Genomic DNA, 27,008 nt, shown 5'->3' on the forward strand with positions numbered 1-27,008 from the left:
ATAAATGCCCAGTGAACTCCAAATAGAATAAATCCAAATAAACCCACTCCGAGACATATTCTGATCACACTGTCAAACATGGAAGAGAAGGAGCAAGTTCTGAAAGCAGCAAGAGAAAAGCAATTCACCACATACAAAGGAAACAGCATAAGACTAAGTAGTGACTACTCAGCAGCCACCATGGAGGCGAGAAGGCAGTGGCACGATATATTTAAAATTCTGAGTGAGAAAAATTTCCAGCCAAGAATACTTTATCCAGCAAAGCTCTCCTTCAAATTTGAGGGAGAGCTTAAATTTTTCACAGATAAACAAATGCTGAGAGAATTTGCTAACAAGAGACCTGCCCTACTGGAGATACTAAAGGGAGCCCTACAGACAGAGAAACAAAGACAGGACAGAGAGACTTGGAGAAAGGTTCAGTACTAAAGAGATTCGGTATGGGTACAATAAAGGATATTAATAGAGAGAGGGGAAAAATATATATGACAAACATAAACCAAAGGATAAGATGGCTGATTCAAGAAATGCCTTCACGGTTATAACGTTGAATGTAAATGGATTAAACTCCCCAATTAAAAGATATAGATTCACAGAATGGATCAAAAAAAATGAGCCATAAATATGTTGCATACAAGAGACTCATCTTAGACACAGGGACACAAAGAAACTGAAAGTGAAAGGATGGAGAAAAATATTTCATGCAAGCTACAGCCAAAAGAAAGCAGGTGTAGCAATATTAATCTCAGATAAAATAGACTGTAAATGTAGGGATGTTTTGAGAGACAAAGAAGGCCACTACATACTAATAAAAGGGGCAATACAACAAGAAGAAATAACAATCATAAATGTCTATGCACCCAATCAAGGTGCCACAAAATACATGAGAGAAACACTGGCAAAACTAAAGGAAGCAATTGATGTTTCCACAATAATTGTGGGAGACTTCAACACATCACTCTCTCCTATAGATAGATCAACCAGACAGAGGACCAATAAGGAAATTGAAAACCTAAACAATCTGATAAATGAATTAGATTTAACAGACATATACAGAACATTACATCCCAAATCACCAGGATACACATACTTTTCTAGTGCTCACGGAACTTTCTCCAGAGTAGATCACATGCTGGGACATAAAACAAGCCTCAATAAATTTAAACAGATTGAAATTATTCAAAGCACATTCTCTGACCACAATGGAATACAGTTAGAGGTCAGTAACCATCAGAGACTTAGAAAATTCACAAATACCTGGAGGTTAAGCAACACACTCCTAAACAATCAGTGGGTTAAAGAAGAAATAGCAAGAGAAATTGCTAAATATGTAGAGACAAATGAAAATGAGAACACAACATACCAAAACCTATGGGATGCAGCAAAAGCAGTGCTGAGGGGGAAATTTATAGCACTAAACGCATATATTAAAAAGGAAGAAAGAACCAAAATCAAAGAACTAATGGATCAACTGAAGAAGCTAGAAAATGAACAACAAACCAATCCTAAACCAAGTAGAAGGAAAGAAATAACAAGGATTAAAGCAGAAATAAATGACATAGAGAACAAAAAAACAATAGAGAGGATAAATATCACCAAAAGTTGGTTCTTTGAGAAGATCAACAAGATTGACAAGCCCCTAGCTAGACTGACAAAATCAAAAAGAGAGAAGACCCATGTAAACAAAATAATGAATGAAAAAGGTGACATAACTGCAGATTCTGAAGAAATTAAAAAAATTATAAGAGGATACTATGAACAACTGTATGGCAACAAACTAGATAATGTAGAGGAAATGGACAATTTCCTGGAAACAAATGAACAACCTAGACTGACCAGAGAAGAAATAGAAGACCTCAATCAACCCATCACAAGCAAAGAGATCCAATCATTCATCAAAAATCTTCCCACAAATAAATGCCCAGGGCCAGATGGCTTCACAGGGGAATTCTACCAAACTTTCCAGAAAGAACTGACACCAATCTTACTCAAACTCTTTCAAAACATTGAAGAAAATGGAACACTACCTAACTCATTTTATGACGCTAACATCAATCTAATACCAAAACCAGGCAAAGATGCTACAAAAAAGGAAAACTACCGGCCAATCTCCCTAATGAATATAGATGCAAAAATCCTCAACAAAATACTTGCAAATCGAATCCAAAGACACATTAAAAAAATCATACACCATGACCAAGTGGGGTTCATTCCAGGCATGCAAGGATGGTTCAACATAAGAAAATCAATCAATGTATTACAACACATTAAAAATTCAAAAGGGAAAAATCAAATGATCATCTCAATAGATGCTGAAAAAGAATTTGACAAAATCCAACATCCGTTTTTGATAAAAACACTTCAAAAGGTAGGAATTGAAAGAAACTTCCTCAACATGATAAAGAGCATATATTAAAAACCCACAGCCAGCATAGTACTCAATGGTGAGAGACTGAAAGCCTTCTCTCTAAGATCAGGAACAAGACAAGGATGCCCGCTGTCACCACTGTTATTCAACATTGTGCTGGAAGTGCTAGCCAGGGCAATCCGGCAAGACAAAGAAATAAAAGGCATCCAAATTGGAAAAGAAGAAGTAAAACTGTCATTGTTTGCAGATGATATGATCTTATATCTGGAAAACCCTGAGAAATCGACGATACAGCTACTAGAGCTAATAAACAAATTTAGCAAAGTAGCGGGATACAAGATTAATGCACATAAGTCAGTAATGTTTCTATATGCTAGAAATGAACAAACTGAAGAGACACTCAAGAAAAAGATACCATTTTCAATAGCAACGAAAAAAATCAAGTACCTAGAAATAAACTTAACCAAAGATGTAAAAGACCTATACAAAGAAAACTACATAACTCTACCTAAAAGAAATAGAAGGGGACCTTAAAAGATGGAAAAATATTCCATGTTCATGGATAGGAAGGCTAAATGTCATTAAGATGTCAATTCTACCCAAACTCATCTACAGATTCAATGCAATCCCAATCAAAATTCCAACAACCTACTTTGCAGTCTTGGAAAAGCTAGTTATCAACTTTATTTGGAAAGGGAAGATGCCTCGAATTGCTAAAGACACTCTAAAAAAGAAAAACGAAGTGGGAGGACTTACACTCCCTGACTTTGAAGCTTATTATAAAGCCACAGTTGCCAAAACAGCATGGTACTGGCACAAAGATAGACATATAGATCAATGGAATCGAATTGAGAATTCAGAGATAGACCCTCAGATCTGTTGTCGACTGATCTTTGATAAGGCCCTCAAAGTCACTGAACTGAGTCATAATGGTCTATTCAACAAATGGGGCTGGGAGAGTTGGATATCCATATCCAAAAGAATGAAAGAGGACCCCTACCTCACACCCTACACAAAAACTAACTCAAAATGGATGAAAGATCTCAATATAAAAGAAAGTACCATAAAACTCCTAGAAGATAATGTAGGAAAGCATCTTCAAGACCTTGTATTAGGCGGCCACTTCCTAGACTTTACACCCAAAGCACAAGCAACAAAAGAAAAAATAGATAAATGGGAACTCCTCAAGCTTAGAAGTTTATGCATCTCAAAGGAATTTCTCAAAAAGGTAAAGAGGCAGCCAACTCAATGGGAAAAAATTTTTGGAAACCATGTATCTGACAAAAGACTGATATCTTGCATATATCAAGAAATCCTACAACTCAATGACAATAGTACAGACGGCCCAATTATAAAATGGGCAAAAGATATGAAAAGACAGTTCTCTGAAGAGGAAATACAAATGGCCAAGAAACACATGAAAAAATGTTCAGCTTCACTAGCTATTAGAGAGATGCAAATTAAGACCACAATGAGATACCATCTAACACCGGTTAGAATGGCTGCCATTAAACAAACAGGAAACTACAAATGCTGGAGGGGATGTGGAGAAATTGGAACTCTTATTCATTGTTGGTGGGACTGTATAATGGTTCAGCCACTCTGGAAGTCAGTCTGGCAGTTCCTTAGAAAACTAGATATAGAGTTACCATTCAATCCAGCGATTGCACTTCTCGGTATATACCCGGAAGATCGGAAAGCAGTGACACGAACAGATATCTGCATGCCAATGTTCATAGCAGCATTATTCACAATTGCCAAGAGATGGAAACAATCCAAATGTCCTTCAACAGATGAGTGGATAAATAAAATGTGGTATATACACACGATGGAATACTACGCGGCAGTAAGAAGGAACGATCTGGTGAAACATATGACAATATGGATGAACCTTGAAGACATAATGCTGAGCGAAATAAGCCAGGCACAAAAAGAGAAATATTATATGCTACCACTAATGTGAACTTTGAAAAATGTAAAACAAATGGTTTATAATGTAGAATGTAGGGGAACTAGCAATAGAGAGCAATTAAGGAAGGGGGAACAGTAATCCAAGAAGAACAGATAAGCTATTTAACGTTCTGGGATGCCAAGGAATGACTATGGTCTGTTAATTTCTGATGGATATAGTAGGAGCAAGTTCACAGAAATGTTGCTGTATTAGGTAACTTTCTTGGGGTAAAGTAGGAACAGGTTGGAAGTAAAGCAGTTATCTTAGGTTAGTTGTCTTTTTCTTACTCCCTTGTTATGGTCTCTTTGAAATGTTCTTTTATTGTATGTTTTTCTTTTTTGTTTTTTGTTTTTTTTTAATTTTTTTTCCATACAGTTGATTTAAAAAGGAAAAAAGGGTTAAAAAAAAAAAAAAAAAAGAAAAACAAGGAAAAAAAATATGTAGTGCCCCCTTGAGGAGCCTGTGGAGAATGCAGGGGTATTCGCCTACCCCACCTCCATGGTTGCTAACATGACCACAGACATAGGGGACTGGTGGTTTGATGGGTTGAGCCCTCTACCACAGGTTTTACCCTTGGGAAGACGGTTGCTGCAAAGGAGAGGCTAGGCCTCCCTATAATTGTGCCTAAGAGCCTCCTCCCGTATGCCTCTTTGTTGCTCAGATGTGGCCCTCTCTCTCTAGCTAAGCCAACTTGAAAGGTGAAATCACTGCCCTCCCCCCTACGTGGGATCAGACACCCAGGGGAGTGAATCTCCCTGGCAACGTGGAATACGACTCCCGGGGAGGAATGTAGACCTGGCATCGTGGGACGGAGAACATCTTCTTGACCAAAAAGAAGATGTGAAAGGAAATGAAATAAGCTTCAGTAGCAGAGAGATTCCAAAAGGAGCCGAGAGGTCACTCTGGTGGGCACTCTTACACACAATTTAGACAACTCTTTTTAGGTTCTAAAGAATTGAGGTAGCTGGTGGTGGATACCTGAAACTATCAAACTACAGCCCAGAACCCATGAATCTCGAAGACAATTGTATAAAAATGTAGCTTATGAGGGGTGACAATGGGATTGGGAAAGCCATAAGGACCACTCTCCACTTTTTCTAGTTTATGGATGGATGAGTAGAAAAATAGGGGAAGGAAACAAACAAACAAACAGACAAAGGTACCCAGTGTTCTTTTTTACTTCAATTGCTCTTTTTCACTTTAATTATTATTCTTATTATTTTTGTGTGTGTGCTAATGAAGGTGTCAGGGATTGATTTAGGTGATGAATGTAGAACTATGTAATGGTACTGTGAACAATCAAATGTATGATTTGTTTTGTATGACTGCGTGGTATGTGAATATATCTCAATAAAATGAAGATAAAAAAAAAAAAAAAAGAACATAGTCTTTCCTGGGGTACATAACAGTTTCAAACTGGTACAATACCTTAATTATGATTGAATCTATTTCAACTTGTGTAGATCAATGGAGTATAAAAAGACTGCTTCTAGTCTCTCAATAGCTTTCTTTATCATCTTTACCAGGAAATGAAAAAATGTTAATTATTATAAATAGGCAGCTTCTTATATATTTCAGAGTTATGCCATGATGATGCGTCTGAAATAAATTTTGTTTCCTCTAAAATTAGTGCTAATCCACAAACAATAATTCAGGTGTCATAAAATCCCATTTGGTTTATAAAGTAGACATTGGCTACAGTTTAAAATGATTTTCTGAGTGAAAGATGGTTGAACTCAATCAAGCATGTTATTTTAGAGAAAAATAAATTCATTCATTTGAAATATATATTAAGTGCTTTCTTTGTGCCAGACACAATTCTAGGTAAAGGGAACACATAATGAACAAAGGAGATAAAGTTCTTGTCCTCATAGAATTTACATTCTAGTGTAGAGATCTGCAAATTTTTTCTGAAAGGACAAGATAGTAAATAAACATTTTAGACTTTGAAAGCCACATAGGATCTGTGTTGCTTTTTAAGGGTTTGGCCCACAGACCATAGTTTGACAATCCTTGCTCTAGCGTAATAAACAAATAACTGTATGATGTAATGTCAGGTGCTTATAAGTGCAATGAAGATACATAAGGCTGGATAAGTGCACCAAGAGTGATATTAGAGCACTGTTTCAGATATGGTGGCCTGGAGGCCTTTCTAAGAGATGACATTTGAACAGACTTCTGAAAGAAGTGAGGGTGCAAATTATCCCAGCAGAGAGAATGGCACGTGCAAAGGTGCTGAGGTGGGAGTGTGCATGAGATGCTGAAGGAATGGTAAGGAGACCACCGTGGCTGGAGTGCACTGGAATTGTATTCAGTGGGTTAGCTTAAATACAATCAGTTACAGGCATATTTCTTTCAACCCAGACATAGACTAATCTTAATGTTTCGTATTAACTGGGATAGTTGCCTCTTGGTTGTAATTCAGATAATTTTACAACAGTGGATCTTATTAGAATATCATTTTAAATGTGTTTAATGTGCTACTTTACTGATATGCAAACCTTAGTGACTCGGAAAAATTTAAAAAGGAAAAGATTCAGGGCTTCTCAAACGACAGTCTGTTGAAATTTCAGTTATTCAGACTTTATGCAGAATGTAAAATACTGGGATTGAGTCTTTTTTTTTGACAATTTTTTTTTTTTTTTTACACCAACCCTACTAGAAGTTCCTAATGGAAAGACTGCAGCAAGGAAGGCAAAATTTTATCCCTAGTCAAGGGCGAGTCATTTGATCAACATGCTTACTTGGTCTTGGAGAGTTCAACAGTTCACTCCTCACCCTGATATTAAATGATTTTTGGCAAAATCCAGTTTCATAAAATCAGTGATAAAGGAAAAAATCTTAGAAGTGAGAAAAAATATTTGGGCTGTTATTTTTTTAAATATTTTTTTCTGACTTTGCATCTATCATCTCCTTCAGTGACTATAATTGCATGTATGTTTGGCTGCTTGAAATTGTCCCATAGCTCATTGATTGCTCTACTCAGTTTTCTCACTATTTTTTTTTTTTCATTTTACAGTTTATGTTACTATTGCTGAGTCTTCAAATTCACTGTTTTTCCTTCTGCAGTGTCTAATCTGCTGTTCATTCCATTCACTGTATTTTTCTATGTCAGATGTTATTATTTTCATCTCCAAAAGTTCAATTTCAGTCTTCTTTTATGTCTTTCCTTCAAATATTCATGTTTTCCTCTACATTTTGATCATATGGAAGATAAATATAAGAACTGTTTTCATGTCTTTGTATGCTAATTCTGACATCTGTGTCAGTTCTGGGTTGGTTTTGATTAGTTGATTATGCTATATTTTCTTGCTTCTTCGCATGCCAGCCATTGTGCTCAGGACAGACCATGGACCAACACAACAGTGGACTGGAGAAGATATGAAGAGAATTGCTCATAGTATTCTTTGAATTCCAGACATCGTGAATTTTACCTTGTTTGGTGATGGATATTTTTGATATATAATAAATATTGATACATTTTGTCACAGGATGCAGTTCAATTATTTGACTCTGCAAATTTAAAATGCTCTCTGTGCAGCTTTCTTTTCTCTGTTATTTTGTCTTTCAAACTCTAATTATGTTGGAATCTCCGCACTCTCAGCCCTGTCTCTTCAATTCACGGAGATTGGCTATGCTCTATCTGATTCTGCTGTCCCTGTTACGGCACTGTGGCTTGGAAATTTCCTCAAAGCCACAATCTGGGGAAATCTTAGGGCTCAATTCATTTGTTTACCCTCTTTTGTTCTATTCTGCCTGATATCCACTGATATCCAATGTCTAAAAACCATTGTTTCATTTATTTTGTTCATTTTGTTTTTGTTGTTTCTGGTGGGAGAGTAAATCTAGTCCCTATGAATTGCTCTCTGTTGCTCCATTTTGGCCGGAAGTTGAAGTTCTTCACACCCATCACATAAAAAGTTTTTAAGGAATAGATCACTGCGTTAATATGACAGACACTGGAAAAAGCTCCTAACATCAAGGGAAAAGGACTGGAAGGAATTATAAGAAAACGTCAGGCTTCAACTGTGTAGAAAAATTTGTGGCTGGGCTTTTGTCCCTAAGATGACTGTGGACAGACACAGTAGTAGACTGGAGAAGAGATGTAGAGAATTGCTCATGACATTGTTGCCCAAGAGTGTAATGCTTTATCATGCTGGTGCTTGGGACCACCAATTATTTTCAGATGGATTATAAATTGCAGCAGATCATTTGGTAAACATACAAATAAGGAATGAGTGCCTAATAGTAGTTGGCTGGAAGATTTATTTAGACTGCTTGTAGAAGAAAAGTGATGAGTAGGATTTATAATTTGGGGCTGTACATAGGTTCTGACCATTGGATTCACATTTTCTCTGAAATTGGAACCATTTAATCCTCACTTGCAAATTCACATATCTATTCCTGTTTGCTAGAGTTGCCATTATGGAAAATACCAGAAATGGATTGGCTTTTATAAAGGGGATTTATGGGGTTACAAGTTTACGGTTCTTAGGCCATAAAAGTGTTCAAACCAAGGCATCAACAAGAGGATACCTTCACTGAAGAAAGACCAATGGCATCCAGAACACCTCTGTCAGCTGGGAAGGCACATGGCTGACATCTGCTGGTTTCATTTTTGCCCCTGGGTTGCATTTCAAAATGGCTTTTTTCCAAAATGTCTCTGTGCTTCTGTATCTCTTAGCTTCTCTCAGCTCTCTGCTTGATTCTCCTGGGGAGTTTCTCTATAAGCATCTGGGAGTCTTCTCTTAGCTTCTCCGGGGCAAATTTTGGGCTTCATCTCTTAGCTTAGCATCTCCAAACATCTCCCGTGGGCAAACTCTGGATTACATACCTTAGCTTCTCTCCAAAAAGTCTCTCAGCTTCTCTGAGCTCCTAATCTCCATGAACTTTCTTAAAGAACTCCAGTGATCTAATCAAGACCCATCCTGAATGGGTAGGGGTCCACAGCTCCGTGGAAATGATCTAATCATAAGGTCTCACCCACCTTTGGGTGAGCCACATCTCCATGGAAACATCAATCAAAGGTTCCACCCAAAAAGCTTGGAGTAAAAGATCAGGCATGGCTCTTCTGGGGTCCATGTGTTTAAAACTGGCACAACATCTTATTTTCCAGGACTGATTTTGATGTAGCTGGATTCTCAACCATGACATATCAACACATCTGGGCATTAGATATAACATAAAGTGTTATTTATGTTTTATCCATGATAAAAACCAAGAAAAATGGTTGACATTAGAGAATTTTAAGTCTCAGAGTTTAATTCTGTTCCTTTCAGAATTCTACCATTCAGAATTTGACTCTGGTTAGAAAATCTGAGTTTGAATTGGGACAATATTGCCAAGTATTTTCTATTTATAACACAACTATTATTGATATAACTTTTCTGAGGATCCCCCTCTTTTAGATCATCATTAGCCTTTGGAGCTTTAATTAAAATGGAGTTGTACCTTTTTGTCTAGGTTTAACATTGAATTTACATATTTATGATTCAGTTCAGTAGATATTTTACAACTACTGTATTTAATGTAGTTTATTAGGTACTATGAGTAGGCTAAAAAATAAATAAGACATATCTCCTTCAGTATATTGAAAGTGAGCTATGAACCAAAATAAACTCGTTCAATGACACTTAGGGTAAGTGGGTCATGGGAAGCAGGAACTAGTTGTGACAGGTTGTCAATCAAAGAGAGCATATCTGGCTGGAGAATCAAGGAAAGAGATTATGGAGGAGACGGCCTTTTCATCTGGCCTTGGAGAACAGTTTGGATTTTGAAAGTTAGAGCCGAAGGGCTGGTGAGATTAGAGGTTGGGAAAATGTTGCACACTTAACAGAAAATGGGGTTGGGGAATCAGAAGGAAACTTGCAATGAATACAATATTCATATGTTCAGTTTTGCCACACATTTTAATTGAGTGTGTGTGAAATCTAGGGTTTACATACTCCTTTTCATTAGCTCAAGGCCTTGAAAGAGAAATTATTCATCCTATGTTCCAGAGATGGACTTAAATTTGTGTAAGTTTGCTTGCTGGTATTTCCCAATGCAACTAACCATACCTAGCATGGTGCTTAACCCATACGAGGAGATCAGTAAGTATTTGTTTATTAAGGGAACACCAAGTTCCTAAGCCTATCCGTAAATGTGGGGTAGAATGTAGAACTTTGGGGTGAGGATTCATTTAGGTATGACTAGGTTTGGTTTTGATCTAATAAACTTCTTCCTGGGGTCCTAACAATAGAATTGTGCATTGCTTTATGCTAGGTATTTACAAGACTACATCAAAGGAGTACTCATTGAGCTGTCTACACAAGAATCCCAGATACTGGAACTATCATATCTTGTTGTTATTCCTTACATTAGGTATAACCCATCCCTCAGTCCTAAGTTAAATGAGTCTTTGTTTTTTGTTTTTTTTGTGTTTTTTTGGAATTTTATGTTTGGAAGGAAAGGAAGAAAAGGAGGGTGGCAGAATAATAAGTGGTGTAAAAAGCTAATCCAATTTGTTTCCTACATTGTTTTTAAATGTTTAGTATTGATTTCTCTCAGGCATTTTTTTAAAAAAGAGGAACAAAGGATTAAGTGTCTTGTCAGCTGATGACTAAATTTTGGAATCTGTAGATATAAGAACAATTGTCTCCTAAGACATTACCAATTCTTTTCACTTTTCCTCTTTTTGGAATGCTGATTAGCCGTAATGGATAAATAATGATTGTGGATAGAGATTTACATAACAGATGAATCTGTTTATAAACTGTGCTGAGCTTTAGACCCTCCTGACAACCTTAAAAACCCATATGAACCATTTATTGTTGTCTACAGCTCCCAAATAGCTTCTCTTAATTACAAATATTTAAATATAAATGAAAGTGGAAGTTTAGAATTGATGCAGTGGGCAATTCTAATAAAACTTCAAATTGGCAGGAAGTCCCAGTTCTACTTTCACTGCATGTTAATTTTTTTCTATTTTATAATAAACAAAATGTGTTCACATAATAGCTACAGATCTCAACTGAGGTGTGTGTGTGTGAGAGAGAGAGAGAGAGAATTATTGACTTTCACAGATGACATTTTTTTCAGAAGGCTCATCCACTGAGATACCAATGGAAATGCAAAACTGTAAAATGAGATTTTTTTTTCCCTTATTGATTTGCTCAGTTAGTAAAGGGGGATGACGATAAGAGGAGTGTACTGTCCTCCATGTTCTGATCTTTCTGAGGTTAAAATAGAGAGGTTATACATTTCATCTGAGCTGACAGGAATTTGAAATGTTATAGATAGGTTTCCTGAGCCCAACTGTTATTTACTGTTGGAGCGTAATGTCAGTCTGTTTCTGCTTCTTCAATATTGTGTGCACTTTACCTTTGTGAAAAGGGCCTTGATTGAGCCATACAAGGGGAGCTATTTCTATCTTTCTGTGGGATCAATGAAGATGTGTTCACAGGTCCCTGGTACAGTGTACACACCACAATAATGGATTTTAGTCCATGTTGACTGAAAGCTCTTTTTCTTTGTTACTTGTCAATCTTGTATCTATTACTTGATTGCAACATAAAAGGCTATTTGGGCAAGCACTGAAACAACAACTGTATCAGTCAAGTTGGAGTGGTTACCTGGACTAAATGTATGCAGCCCTTAGCAAGACAAGTCACTTAAAACTTGAAAGCAAGTAAGACTTTATTTGCCTCTCTATTTAGGAGCCAATTCATGGTTGAACTTGCCTAAATTTTAAATGCTTTTTTTTTTTCTCCTGAAGTGGTCAAAATTAACATGTAGTTGTGACAGAAAGGGGTGCCAGCTTCATTTTACTCAGAGAATTATATATATACCCACTTACTAATAGCCCTGTTATTATTTATTGAAGGAGAGACCTGGGTTCTCAGAAAGGAAGAAAAGTTCCACAGCTCATCAAGGTCCCTTCTTCCCTGTAGTTGAGGCTGGTTTTTGAGCTCATGAAGAAAAAAGTCACTCCCCTGACTCCATATGTATGTATAACAAATGATGCTGTGGGATTGGAAAGGAGAAATATCCACTTTCTGGTTATCTTAGTGACAGCTTCATTACATTAAATTAGATGTCCTTCTTTTAACCATTCAACCTCTAGAGCAGTTAAAAACAATGACCCACTTCAAGCCATGGTGAAGACATCTGGTTCACTGTTAATATCCATGCCCTTGGGCTCAGATTATAATTATTCTTAGACTAAAATAAACTAAATTTGCACATACGGAAAACACACATTGGTTGTGGCAAAACTTTTTCAGGAAAACCAATTGCCTTTAATTCATTTTTTTGCAAAAAACACCTAGCACCACTCATCTGGGAAAATGTGACCAAAAGTTTAATAGGAAATTCTTTGGAAATAGACACATTATGTTTACTCCTGTAGCACAAGTATTCTTTCTATAAGAGAGTGGGAAAAAATTCACTACTGTAAGCCTATCCCACACACTCTACCAGATCCTTGGAAAAGGTATACATAAATTAGATTTTGGTATATAACAGTATGCTTTAAAAGAGACAGAAAACTCACCATTAAAGAACATTTGCATTCAATCTAGTTTAAGTGTAAAGAATCCCTTTCACAGTATGTGTAGTCACCCATCAACTAATTGTTCTATAAATCTGTATTTTTGTATAGCAGACAAAGCACAGTTGAATATACAAATACTCCCTTTTGAAGATTTTTTTTTTTAATTTTTACACTTTAGAATTTTTAGTTGAATGGTACTCTCAGTTTTCAGATAAAGAAACTGAGTCTTGGAAAAATGAAATGGTTAGCCATTGATGAAACTGGGTTCAGAAAGCAGGTGTCTAGATGCCCAATCTAGTCCTTGTTCCTAAATGTTCAACTCGAAAGAAGGGGTTCTCTATAATCCTCAGGCTGGTTATTTCAAAGGCCACTTTTTAAGAGGGGAGGAAGCCGGAAGGTAAAATTTTACTTAACAAAGAAAAGGAAACAAGCAAATGCTCCAGACGTTATTTTTGTTTAATGAATGTAAATTAACAACGTGAACAGGAATTATACGTACTTTTAAAGAGGGAAAAGCAAATTTTAAGCGTCCTCAAGTGTTTTGTATACAAATAAACAATATCCTAATTACAAGTTACTCTTATCTGTCCATTACAGTGCTTCCCGAAGATTCTATTTTGGACATATATTATGTCATCCTGGCTTGGATTAGTCTACTTATTTCCTTTTCTGTAATTAAAGCTTTTTATAAAACCAATCATTTTCTTCATCAGAAATTAGCAGGATTTAAGATTTAATAAAAAATACTAAACATATGTAAATCTATTGAAATATTCCCTGAGAACCCCTTTTGGTGGATTTTTGTCATTTCCCCCAATTTCTTGAAGTTTCTGCCTACTGGAATTATTCTTAACTGTCAATCCCCTGAGTACGGAGAAGAACAGAGCCCAATCCGTGCTCTCACACGTAAACTCAGCTTCCTGGAGAGGGCTTGCCAGTTGTGACTACTCCTGTTGACCATCTAAATAATTATATCTATCCCAGAACTCAACACAAGGAGGGATGGGACTATGAAAGGGTAGAACAGTTGTTGAGGGATAGGGGAGGGTAACAAAGAAAGGCTTACTCATTTTATTTTTAATTGAAGATGCTTAACAGTGATATTTTCTACTCTGTCAAACTAATAAGAGAAAGAAATGTTGCCTGACAAAAAAAAAAAAGTTAATATAACTTCCATCTACTCACACCAGGCTTTATGAAAGAAACCTTTTGGCTTTTTGAAGATTATGGGGATCAGCCCCATTCTGGGAAGAGGAATTGCCCTAAATCGGGGATCCTCAGGATAGTGTGTGCATAGCCCCAGAGGGGCCCAATAATATTAGAAGCCACAGTAAAAAATGATGCATCTCTTTGAATTGTGTATCTTAGAGATCAAAGGTAGTTGCTTTCAATTTTTGAACTCTTTAAAAAGTTTTATTGTACCTTTTGCCAAAGCAAAATTAGAATACCAGGGAAGAAAACATTTATGTTGTGAGTGAAAATACGGTGTTTCTGTGTTTGGGGGTATGTGGTGCTATTAATATTGTAGAATTTTCACAATAAACAGGATGAAACACTATGGCAAAAAGAGATTAGGCAGATGTTATTGGCCTTCTCCTTAAGGCTCATCTGCCAAGGTAGACAAATATTCCAGGGTAAGTGAGTGATTTTTTCATCAATCCTGCAAAAGGCCCAAACAGTTAAATATTTTTTCCTCTTGAGTAATACAAAATGAGTTAATCCCATTACAAAGCAACTTTTAAAAACCTTTTGATTACATGAAACATCATTGGCTCCTATAAATCTGTGCATCTTCTTTTTGCAATTGCAACCAATAAATATTTCAAATTTTGGTGTATAAAAATATGACCAAGGATAGTGTCTCAGTTTAGAGTCCTACAGAAGCAGACTCTAAGCATTTGAGTGCAAGTGGTTTGGTTGAGAGGTGATCCCAGGAGACATCAGTGGGGAATGGAGAAACGAGTCAGGGAAGTGAAGGGAACTGATAAAGGGAGAGTGTGGTATTAAGCTAGTTATTGAATGTGAGCAACTGGTGTTCAATCCCACTGGGGAATTCTGGGAGCCAGTGTAGAACACATCTCAGAATTAGCATTACTAAGAGGCCAGAAAACTGGGGTATTTGAATAGCAACTTTCATCTGCCATGTTTGAGACCTTGTGTGGGACATTAACTCTTTGACACTTGCAGCTTGTCATGCACCTGGCTGAGAGTGCTCCTACATTCAGAGAAAAGATCTCAGGCACAGAGTTGCATATGTAAAGAGTAAGCAGCCTCCAGTGTGTAAAGATGAGTGCCCAGAGGATGGGGAAAGGGGCATCTCTTATAGGTACTTCCACAGTAAACAATAAAAATTGCTTGAGGCCTCCTTCAACATCAAATTTAGAATTAGCCTGGAAACTTAAACAGGGGGAACAAAGGTGATACTTTATGTTGTAGATCTGATCAAATCAGTTTTGGGTCAAAATGAAACATCCAGATAATAAGTTATCTTTATTGCATGGTCAAATGCTGATGTATTTTATTGTGATCCAAACGTATTCCTAAAGAACTGTTTGAGAAACTGAGAGTAAACCTAGTTATTTAATATATGACATGAAAGCATATATTTGTCTTTATGATTTATAGTGACCATGTACATGTAGGCGTGCTAATTTGGAAAGTGTTTAGTGTTGCAATAAGTGGTAAACATGTGTTTGGCCAATAAGTATTTTCACAATCAGATTGTTGACTGGGAAAATTATATGCAACTGAACAGATGGGTCAGAGTCCTTGATATGAAACATGCATTGTCAAGGTCATGTTGCCCCCTCTCCAACAGCAGTCACCACACCCAGAGGGTTGGCCTTTGGATTTTCATGGTGGATTCAACAACGGTCTAAAAGATGTATTCAAAAGGGTCTAAAAGATGGATTCAACAAGGGTCTAAAAGATGGATTTGGATTTTCTTGGTGGATTCAACAAGGGTCTAAAAGATATAAACCAGTATTAAAGAAATAGTTTGAAGAATTTTCTTTTTAGATAAATTTGTCTAAAAATCTCACAGTTTGACACCAGTGTTACTGTGGTCCAAAGAACACAGTAATTTCAAAACAATATTTCTTGTATTTATGGAACACAATGAAGGAATGTGGTGTAGCAATTTTTGTTTCTTTGTCATCACTGCCTTCATAAATCATGGTTGCTTATTTACCCGTCTCCTCAGAATTTCCAGAGACACTCTTCTAGACCTCGCCCCCATGACCTGCTACCTGTTCTTCCTCCTCATCTCTTTTCCTTCATTCACAAAAGCTGAAGAAACGGTTAAGGAGGCAGAAAGCTCCTTCAAGGGCAGAAGAGGGCAAGAAGCTAATACAGGGAAAGCTAGAAATCTTTCTCACAAGTAGGGAAAGAGGAATACTCATACATTAATCATTTTTATTCCATCAGATTTGTAATGAAATAGGAAGTGACTTTGAAAGCTTGTTCCTCTAAACAGATGGATATAATACAGCATAATGATTAAGATTTGAGCACTGGAGAGACCAAGTTAAAATCCCGTTTCTGTCTGTGAGACTTCTAGTGTTCTCGTATGTAAAATGAAGGTAATTCTAGCACCTACCAAATAGGGCTGCTTAAAGGATTAAATAGATAATATATGCAAAGTAATTATATATCAGTGGCTTATAGTAAATATGCCACAAATGTCAGCTGTCACCATTATCATTACTATTATATTGACTTCACCTGGAGAAAGTGCTGGGGAAGGTAACTTAGTACTGATATGTGTGTGCTTTGTTTTAATTGGAGAAAATAAAACATCACAATAAAGGGTAAAAACCTGGGAAGAATGAATACATTTCTAATCCTTATGGAAAGAAGTAGTTGAGAAAGAACCTAAGATGGCGGCTAGGTGAGACAGGGCAAAAAACACCTCCATGAAAAATACTAGATAAAAACCAGAAAGTGACCCAGAACACCACTGCCAGAGATGCATCAGCCAGACAAGGTCTGCTAAATCCACAGGGAACGTGCATTTGGTGAAACCAGTAGTCTGCATTCTGAAACGAGTGAGTGAGTTGGCTAAAAGTCCCGCGGCCACGCTGCGGTGTGGGGAAACAGTGGGCTGGCGTTTGGAGACGGACTAGTTCTTTAAAAAAAAAAGCCCGGGAGTGGCTGCAGATATGACGGGGAGAGCTGTGCAGTGAAGCACGGTGGGAGCGGGCTGGGCTAACACCTCGGTGTCTGGCATGGAGGATACCCCTTCCCACAGCCACTGCTGATTATCTCGAGCCCAGAGGAGCAGAGGGGAGCCAAAAGGAGAAAAAAAAATGCATTCCTTGCAGCCATTTCCCCAGCAGGCAGGGGATGCTCCTGCCTGGAGCCAGACCCACAGCCCAGAGCCGCGCCAAGGAACCCAGTGTGATGGGGAATCTTTCCCACAGCACTACACACAAGCCACAATATCAGCCGTTGACAGTGGCCTTTAATACACCCATGGCTGATTGTCCCAGAGCTGAGAGGGTGGAGCTGTGCAAAAAGGGGGAAGTTAACGCTTCCCATTCAACCATCTTTGAAGCAGGCTGGGAGAACTCCCGCACAGCCCAGCGACCCAGGGCTTCCCTGGAGGCCGGCATGCACTTGTGACATGGCACAGCCTTCCCTCAGCAGAGGTCCTGGAAGAGCACAGCTGGGAAGGGGGAACTGCTCAGAAATCCCAGGGAACCTATGCCAATAGCAAGGACTTGTGGGTCAGTGGCAGAGAACAGCCTTAAATCTCCGGGAACACCTGGGAGGTTTGATTATTAAAGCTGCCCTTCCTCCCTAACCGCTCAGACACACGCCCCACATTCAGGGCGGACAGCACCAACAACACACCCAAACTTGGTGCACCAATTGGACCCCACAAGAATCAAACCCCCACACACCACAAAGTTGGGGACAACTGACTTGAGGGGAATAGGTGACTCACGGACGCCATTTGCTGGTTAGTTAGAGAAAGTGTATGCCACCAAGCTGCAATTCTGTCAAATTAGGGATCAAGTAATACAAATGCCAAGAGGCCAAAAACAATAGAAAATCTTAAAGCATATGATAAAACCAGATGATATGGAGAACCCAAACCAAAACACCCAAATCAAAAGATCAGAAGACACACAGTACTTGGCACAATTAATCAAAAAATTACAGACAGGCAACAAGAGAATGGCTCAGGATATAAAGGACATGAACAAGAGCATGACACAGGATATGAAAGACATAAAGAAGACTCTAGAAGAGCATAAAGAAGAAATTGCAAGAGTAAATAAAAAAATAGAGGATCTTATGGAAATAAAAGAAACTGTAGGCCAAATTAAAAAGACTCTGGATACTCATAATACAAGATTAGAGGAAGTTGAACAACAGCTCAGCCTCCTAGAGGGCCACAGAACAGAAAATGAAAGAACAAAAGAAAGAATGGGGAAAAAATCAAAAAAATAGAAAAGGATCTCAGGGATACGATAGATAAAATAAAATGTCCAAATTTAAGACTCATTGGTATCCCAGAAGGGGAAAAGAAGGGTAAAGGTCTAGAAAGAATATTCAAAGAAATTGTTGGGGAAAACTTCCCAAACCTCCTACACAATATAAATACACAAAGCATAAATGCCCAGCGAACTCCAAATAGAATAAATCCAAACAAACCCACTCCAAGGCATATTCTGATCAGACTGTCAAATACTGAAGAGAAGGAGCAAGTTCTGAAAGCAGCAAGAGAAAAGCAATTCACCACATACAAAGGAAACAACATAAAACTACTCAGCGGCCACCATGGAGGTGAGAAGGCAGTGGCATGACATATTTAAAATTCTGAGATAGAAAAATTTCCAAGCAAGAATACTTTATCCAACAAAACTCTCCTTCAAATTTGAGGGAAAGCTTAAATTTTTCACAGACAAACAAATGCTGAGAGATTTTGCTAATGAAAGACCTGCCCTACTTCAGATACTAAAGGGAGCCCTACTGACAGAGAAACAATGAAAGGAGAGAGACATATAGAAAATTTTAACAGACATATATAGAATATTACATCCCAGGTCACTGGGACACACATTCTTCTCTAGCGATCATGGATCTTTCTCCAGAATGGACTGTATGCTGGGGCATAAAAACAAGCCTCAATAAATTAAAAAAAAAAATGAATTTGTTCAAAGCACATTCTCTGACCACAATGGAATACAAATAGAAGTCAATAACCACCAGAGACTTGGAGAATTCACAAACACCTGAAGGATAAAAATGAGGTGGAGATAAAAACATTCCTGGATAATCAAAAGCTGAGGGACTTCATCACCAGTAATCAGTCCTATAAGAAATGCCAAAGGGAGTTGAGCAGGCTGAAAGGAAGGGACACTAAACAATTGACTGAAATTACGTGAAGAAATAAAGATTTCCAGGAAAGAGCACATGGTAAATATAAATACCAATACTACTGCATTTTTGATTTTATAACTCCACTATTTACTTCCTACAGGATCTAAAATACATAAATTGTAATGATAAATCAGTGGTTTGGGACTCAATGTAAACTATGTAATTTTTTACAAGAACTACATAAAGGTGGGGGAATGATGGAGTATAGGAACATAGTTTATGTGTCATATTGAAGTTAAGTTGGTATCAAAGAAAAACAAGACTGTTATAGATTTAAGATGTTAAATTTAAGCCCCACAGTAAACACAAAGTAAGTATCAGAGAATATGACCATAGAGATGAAAAGTAGAGTAGGGGTTCCGAGAAGTGGGGGAAGGGGCAATGGGGAGTTAAGAAATGAGTGTAGGATTTCTGTTTGGGGTGAAGGGAAACTTCTAGAAATGGATGGTTGGAAGGTGATAGCATTGCAACACTCTAAATGTGATTAATCTCACTAATGGAATGCTAGGGATGGTATGGAATGGGAAGATTTAGGCTATATATATGTTTCCACAATTAAAAAAAAAAAAAGTCTAGATGACAATTAAATGCCAAGGATGATCCTGGATGGGCTCTGAGGATGGAGGAGAGGAGGCTCAAAGGGACACAGATGGGACACACACACACACACACACACACACAAAGGAAATATAAAATGTAAGCTTTGTATCAAAGTTGAATTTCTTGAACTTCTTAGCTGCGTTTAATGAGATTGCATAAAATAATGTTCTTGTCCATGGGAAAAGTTTATGTGAATTATATTGTTTGTTCAAAGATACGTGCAGCTTGCTCACATATGTTCAGAGGACAGAGCAATAGATGATGGATGATAGATAGGGAGGGAGGGAAAGACAGAAATGGTGGTGTGACAGGATGTTAAAGGTGGTGGATCGGGGTATCAGGGGAGGGGGTTCGGGGTATGATGGAATTCTTTGTATGGGGTTTGTACTGTTTTTGCAACTCTTTCTGTAAGATTGAATTTATTTCAAAATAAAATCTATTAAATTTTAAAAAAAAGAAAAAAAAAAGTAGTTGACCACATTGACATATTTAGCCGACTCCCTCAATCAGCATGGAAATGGTAGGATTGCAATTGATTTTATTGTATCTAACATAGTTGAACTGAAAATGAAATTTGAGAGTTGGTTGAAGAAAGTGTTTGTGGGGACTATAAGGTTTATGAGACCCAAATCATTTATAGCTGATGAAAATTTCAGAATTATCATCAATTATAGAACATAATTACAATTTTTTATATTGAAAAAGAGGCCTTTGATAAATATTTCCTTGAAGTAGAAAACAATAGAGCACAGAAATTCTGGTTTCCTAGAATGGCACAAGTAAGTGACTTCATAGAAAGGTACAGCTATTTAAGTTTCCACTGTGAGTACCATCTCTTTGGTGGGATTCTGGGCATCACACTGCAGTGGTTACCTTGACGCAGCTCAGAGAGCAATAAGAAAACTGTTGCCATTTTTATCCATGGATTTATGTCAGTTTGGGATCTCAGAACAGGGTGATGTCAACTCAAGGAAGAAACAATGCCTAGATGCTCAGCCTGATGACAGATGGCAGCTTGCTACATTTTCAGCCCAGTTTTCCAAAACAGAGAGATTCAAGGTAACAAAATTTTATCCATCAATCATTGAGAACATTAGCAAAATTTTTTATTGATAGGAATTTAAAACATTATTTACTATCAAAGGTAACTATTCTGTTATGGTTAGAATGTAAATTCATATGCATTTTAAAAATAAAATATTAGTTTTCAAAGAAACTTCTTATGGTGGGCCATTTTGGCTTGTAGCTCTTTCTTCTTCTGACCAGGGTGTGGGAAAAGTTCCATGAATAAAGCGGTACTTGAGCTGGGTTTTGAAGTGTCTGAATATGGAATTCTGGTACTCCCCTATCAGCCTTGCTCCACATCTGACTGAGCTTCAGGTGAGCATTAAGCTAATAGGTGCTGGTTTTTCTGAAAGACAAGTGGGCTTGTGGACACTGTAGAGGAGAACATGCCTCCAATTCCTTGATGTGTTCCTTCTTTAGTGTCATCATCAGACCAGGAGGATGAGGGTACTATATGTTTTGAGAAAGACCTAAATACGTAAAACATAAATCCATTTGGAAAAAGAAGTGTTGGAGGCACCTGAGACTCAGAACCAGAGTTTGACAGCTATGAATGTCAGCATTACCCCATACAGCAACTGTTAAAGAACCTGAAAAGGAAATCAGACTTCAATTAGAGATATGAAAGAAATGAACTTGGTTAGGACTAAGGTAAATCAGACTAAAGGGTAAAGGATGATATTGATTGTGTTTTAAAACTTCAACTTCTGTATGATACCAAAGGAAGATAAGTTTATTTGATGCAAAATCTGTATTTTCTGTAGCACACCATATAATTTAACTTGTATGGTCAGTTTATTCAAGCATTATAATTACATGGAATCTTGAATAGGGATTGAGATCTGGTTGGTTTGTACAGGTTAGTATGAAGTCCCGATACATCCCAGAGAATTAGGGCAGGGAATAAAAACGTGTTTGCAAAGCCCCCTTGAGGGACTGGGAGAAAATGTGGAAATATTAAACTTCCCCAGCTGGGGAATTCCTGACATTCTCACAAGCACTGGGGACTACCAATTTAGAAGGCTGAGCCATTGATCTTGGGGCTTGCCCTTAAGAAGCTTGTTACTGCAAAGGAGAGGCTAAGCCTACTCATAAATTTGGCTAGGAGTCACCCCCAGAGAAACTCTTTTGTTGCTTAGATGTGGCCTCTCTCTCTAAGCCAACTCAGCAGTTGGACTCGCTGCCTTCTCTCCTACATGGGACATGACCCCAGGGATGTAAATCTCCCTGGTAACATGAGACATGACTCCCAGGGATGAGCCTGAACCTGACATCATGGGATTGAGAAAGCCTTCTTGACCAAAAAGGGGAAAGAGAAATGAAACAAAGTAAAGTTTCAGTGGCTGCGAGATTTCAAATGGAATTGAGAGGTCATTCTGGAGGTTATTCTTATGCATTATATAGATATCCCTTTTGAGTTTTTAATGTATTAGAATAACTAAAAGGAAATACCTGAAATGGTTGGACTGCAACCCAATATCCTTGGTTCTTGAATATGATTGTATAAGTATATGACTTGTAGTGTATGACCATGTAATTTTGAAAACCTTGTGACTCACACTTCTTTTATACAGTATATGGACTGATGAGTAGAAAATGAAGACAAAAAGTAAGTTAATAATAGGAGGTATGAGGATATTATGAGATGTTTGTGGTGTTCTTTTTTACTTTTATTTTACTTTTATTTTTATCTTATTCTTATTTTTATTTTTTTTTTTGGAGTAATGAAAATGTTCAAAAATTGTGGTGATGAATGCATAACTACATGATGATACTACCATTGGAAGTGTCATGCTACCATGTTGAGAAATGAAATCAGATTTTTTTTCCAATTATTTGAGTGATGACAAATCAACAAAGACAAGATGGTGGATCCATTGTTCAAGGTTAAAGGCAAGAGAATAACTCAGGCCAAGGAAGTGATTGGCCTGATGATAAGTGGCTATATGTGTCATTGTCATTGATGTTTCAACATTTTTGATTGAGTGAAAAGTTTTGTATAGCATAAAAAATGACCTATAAGGTTCATCTTTTTTGTATAATTTCAAAATGAAGAAATTTACATTAAAAGTGGTAGGGATTGTTTGCTATTTTCTTATGTATTCATTGATCGATCGCAAGGGAGAGAGAGTGAGTGAGAAAAAGAGTCATTATAAAGTTTAAAATGTGATTATCTAATGTGGCTTTACACAAGTATTTCTGAAATCATGACAGAATTACAATATTATCCTCTTTCCCTTTTCTAAACTGACTATAATGACAGTGGTGATTGGCTGTTGCAGTAAGGCCTGCGTGGAATTGACTTTCATTCTTTGTTTTCTTTTCTAAAATTCATGAAGGATTTTCTAGAACATTTTGAACATCTCAAGGAGTGAAAGAAAGAATCAACATATTACTATTTGACCATTTCCTCTTCTGATTAGTGATAACTGAGTGACATCACACAATCTGTGTGTGCCAGAAAAACTAACAATTCCTAGTCTCATGGGATGGTATAGCTGCAAAGGACCTCAGAGAGCTTCTAGTTCAACACCCTCATGCAACTAGTTAAGGGTACAAAGCATATGAAAGATATTCTGCTTTCATTTCTTATTAACTAATTGTATGTTTCTTTAGCAAATAATTTAATAAATAATAGGGGCCATTAGTAGTCATGAGCAAAATAAATATATAATGTCTATAAATATTACCTATTTTTGTTTCTTAATGTCAAATTTTTCTTTAAAATGTAAGCCAAATGCCTACTACTGGGCATAGTGGGAGAGATTTTTAAAAAATATTTAACAACATATGAGTTTCATGACCTCATTTTTTATTAAAAAGTATATATACATATATATAAAAACATGAACTCTCTGTGTATACTTACATATATTATTTGGGTTGTTTTATTTATATATGTCATGGAATCTATCCTCAAATGATAATAATGAAGCACTGTAAGTATATGTTTTATGTTTACTCATTCATTCCATCAAAAATATTCATTGAATGTCTGCTATGGGCATATACCATTATATAGTGCAGATATAGCGGTGAACAAAAAGGGGAAACCCTTCTCCTCAAAGAGTTTCACATTCTAGTGGGTGTGCTGGTTTGAATGTATTATGTCCCCCAGAAAAAGCCATATTTTTTGATGCAATGTTGCGGGGCAGACATATTAGTGGGGATTAAGTTGGAACATTTGGATTAGGTTGTTTGCATGGAAATGCGCCCCACCCAACTGTAGGTGATAACTCTGATGAGATATTTCCATGGAGGCGTGGCCCCACCCATTCAGGGTGGGCCTTGATCAGTGGAGCCATATAAATAAGCTGACGGGCAGAGGGAACTAGTGCAGCTGAGAGTGACATTTTGAAGAGGAGCTACAGCTAACAGGGATACTTTGAAGAAGGCAGAGGAGCTGCAGATGAGAGACAGTCTGAAGATGGCCACTGAAAGCAGACTCTTGCTCTGGAAAAGCTGAGAGAGGACAAATACACCAAGTGCAACTAAGAGCGACATTTTTGAGGAACTGCAGCCTAGAGAGGAACGTCCTGGGAGGAAGCATTTTGAAACCAGAACTTTGGAGCAGATGCCAGCCACATGCCTTCCCAGCTAACAGAGGTTTTCTGGACACAATTGGCCATCCTCCCAATGCTGATGTGTTACCTTGGACACTTTATGGCCTTAAGACTGTAATGGTGTAACCAAATAAACCCCCTTTTACAAAACCCAGTCCATCTCTGGTGTTTTGTATTCTGGCAGCATTAGCAAACTAGAACAGTAGGGGTCTCAGGAAGTAAATAAATTAATAAATAGGCAAACAAAATAATGTCATGAGTGATAATTGCTGAGTAAAATTATATGGGTTCATGGTGAGATGCCACTTTATATATATAAGGTGGTCAAGGAAGCTCTTTCTGAATAGGTGACATTGAGTAGTGACTTGCATGAAAGGAGCAAGTGAAACGAATTCTGAAGCAAGAATTATGGAGGAGGCGCAAAGCTCTAAAAGGAGAACTATCCTGAGCTGTGAAGAATGGAATGAACAAGGGGGAAAAGTGATAGGAGATGGGATTAGAAGTTGTGTGGTCTTCAGATTTTATTCTAGGTTTCTAAATTGGGGAAACCAGAAGATGGTGGATGTTTTCATTTGCTAAAGCTGCCGGAATGCACTATACAAGAAACAGGTTGGCTTTTTCAATGGGTTTTATTAAGTTACAAATGTACACTTCTAAGGACATGAAAATGTCTAAATTAAGGCATCAGGAGGAAGATACCTTCTCTGAGGAAAGGCTGCTGGTCTCCGGGGTTCCTCTGTCACTTGGGAAGGCAATGGTAACGTCTGCTGGTCCTTCTTTCCTGGTTCTGGTTTCTGCCTCCAAATGTCTCTTGGCATTTCTATCTCTCTCCTCTCTCTGTTTCTGCCTTTTATCTTCTCATAAAGGGCTCCAGTGAAGGATTGAGACCCACCTTGAATGGGGTGGGTCACATCTCAATTGAAACAACCTAATCAAAAGATCTCACCCATGATAGGTCTGTACCCACAAGAATGGATTAAGAGAACATGGCATTTTCTGGAGTAAATAACAGTTCCAAACCAGCACAGCGGAGAACAGGGGAGTGAAATAATCCAATAAATATTTTTAAAAGATTAGTGTAGCTGGTGTGTGAAGCATAATCCAGAAGAGAGAGAAATATTGATGATGCTTAAGAGAGAGGGAGAAATTGCAGGGGCAAAGTCCTGGAGTAGATGAGAGGGGATGGAATCTAGCACACAAATGGAAGGGCTGGCATTAGAGAGAGCAGACAGTTAACTCATTAGAACAGGAGGATAAGCAGAATAGCCTGAGGGTCAAGATATCCAAAATCTAGTCAAATATACAGGCAGATTATTAAGAGACATTGAGGAGAATTTAAAAAAGTATGATATTTTCCAAAAGATTAAGAGCAAATGAGGTCCCAAGTAAGACAAATAAAAAGACATTGGTAAAGCCGCAAAAGAGCAGGAACAAAAGAATATGCATATAATCCAAAAAGAAATGTGAGCCTTCCTAAAAAGTAACAACAGTTAGAATTACAGAATAGCAATAGATTTCATACCAGAAAAAAAATGAAGATGTTTTTGTTTTAAATATAAGGAAATACATAAATAATACTGTATTCCTCCAATTTTTAGGTAAATGGTAGTCTCAGAACCATTCATGAAAAAATTTATCCTCCACAAATGTGCAGTATCAGCTCAGTCATATAACATGTCCATTAATTGTGTAGGTCTGTTTTTGCACACACTATTCTGTTTCATTGATCTATCCAACACAAATATCCTACTGTCCAAATTAGTGTAGCTTTGTAGTAAGACTCGATAACAGGTGGAGAAAGTCCTTCTGCCTTGTTTTTTTCTTCAGGGATCTCTTGGCTTTTCTTGGCCTTTTGGGACATTTGATTTAAATTTTATATTCAACTTATTAAATTCCTCCAAAAAAGTGTTGTGATTTTATAGACAGGACAATGTGTTTATCAGGAAACTTTCATAATTTTCTCTATAATATTCTTATGCATCTTTTGTTAGATTTATATTTACACAATTAGTATTTTTGATAGTACGCTAAAGTAGCTCTCAAGATTTTTTTTTTCTGTTTGTGGCAGCTGTATAGAAATGATACATATTTTTAAAATGTTGATATCCTATCCATTAAATTTGCTCAAAATTTCCTTATATATTCTAATCATTTATCATAACTTGTTTTATATTTTTGTGGTACACAAAAGCATATCATTCTTTATAATGATTATTTCTTAATTTACACACATATAAATACAATATATATTATTTTATAAATATATAATCTGCATTGGCTAGGTCATCAAATGTTTGTCTTGGAGAATGTGTTACGGTTTTCCAGAGAAACAGAACCAACAGGAGATTATATATATGCATATATATATGTGTATATGTATATGTAAATATTAAGAGATTTATTATAGGGATTGGCTTGTTACTGTGGGAACTGGTGAGTTGGAAACTCTGTTGAAGGTGAGGTTGAATTCCCCAGAAGAAGGTGACTGGCAGAAGTAAAGGCAGGGATTCTTCTTTCTGACTTCTGAAATCTAATTCCCTG

The sequence above is a fragment of the Choloepus didactylus genome, chromosome 4 (assembly GCF_015220235.1).
Source record: "Choloepus didactylus isolate mChoDid1 chromosome 4, mChoDid1.pri, whole genome shotgun sequence".
NCBI lineage: Eukaryota > Metazoa > Chordata > Mammalia > Pilosa > Megalonychidae > Choloepus > Choloepus didactylus.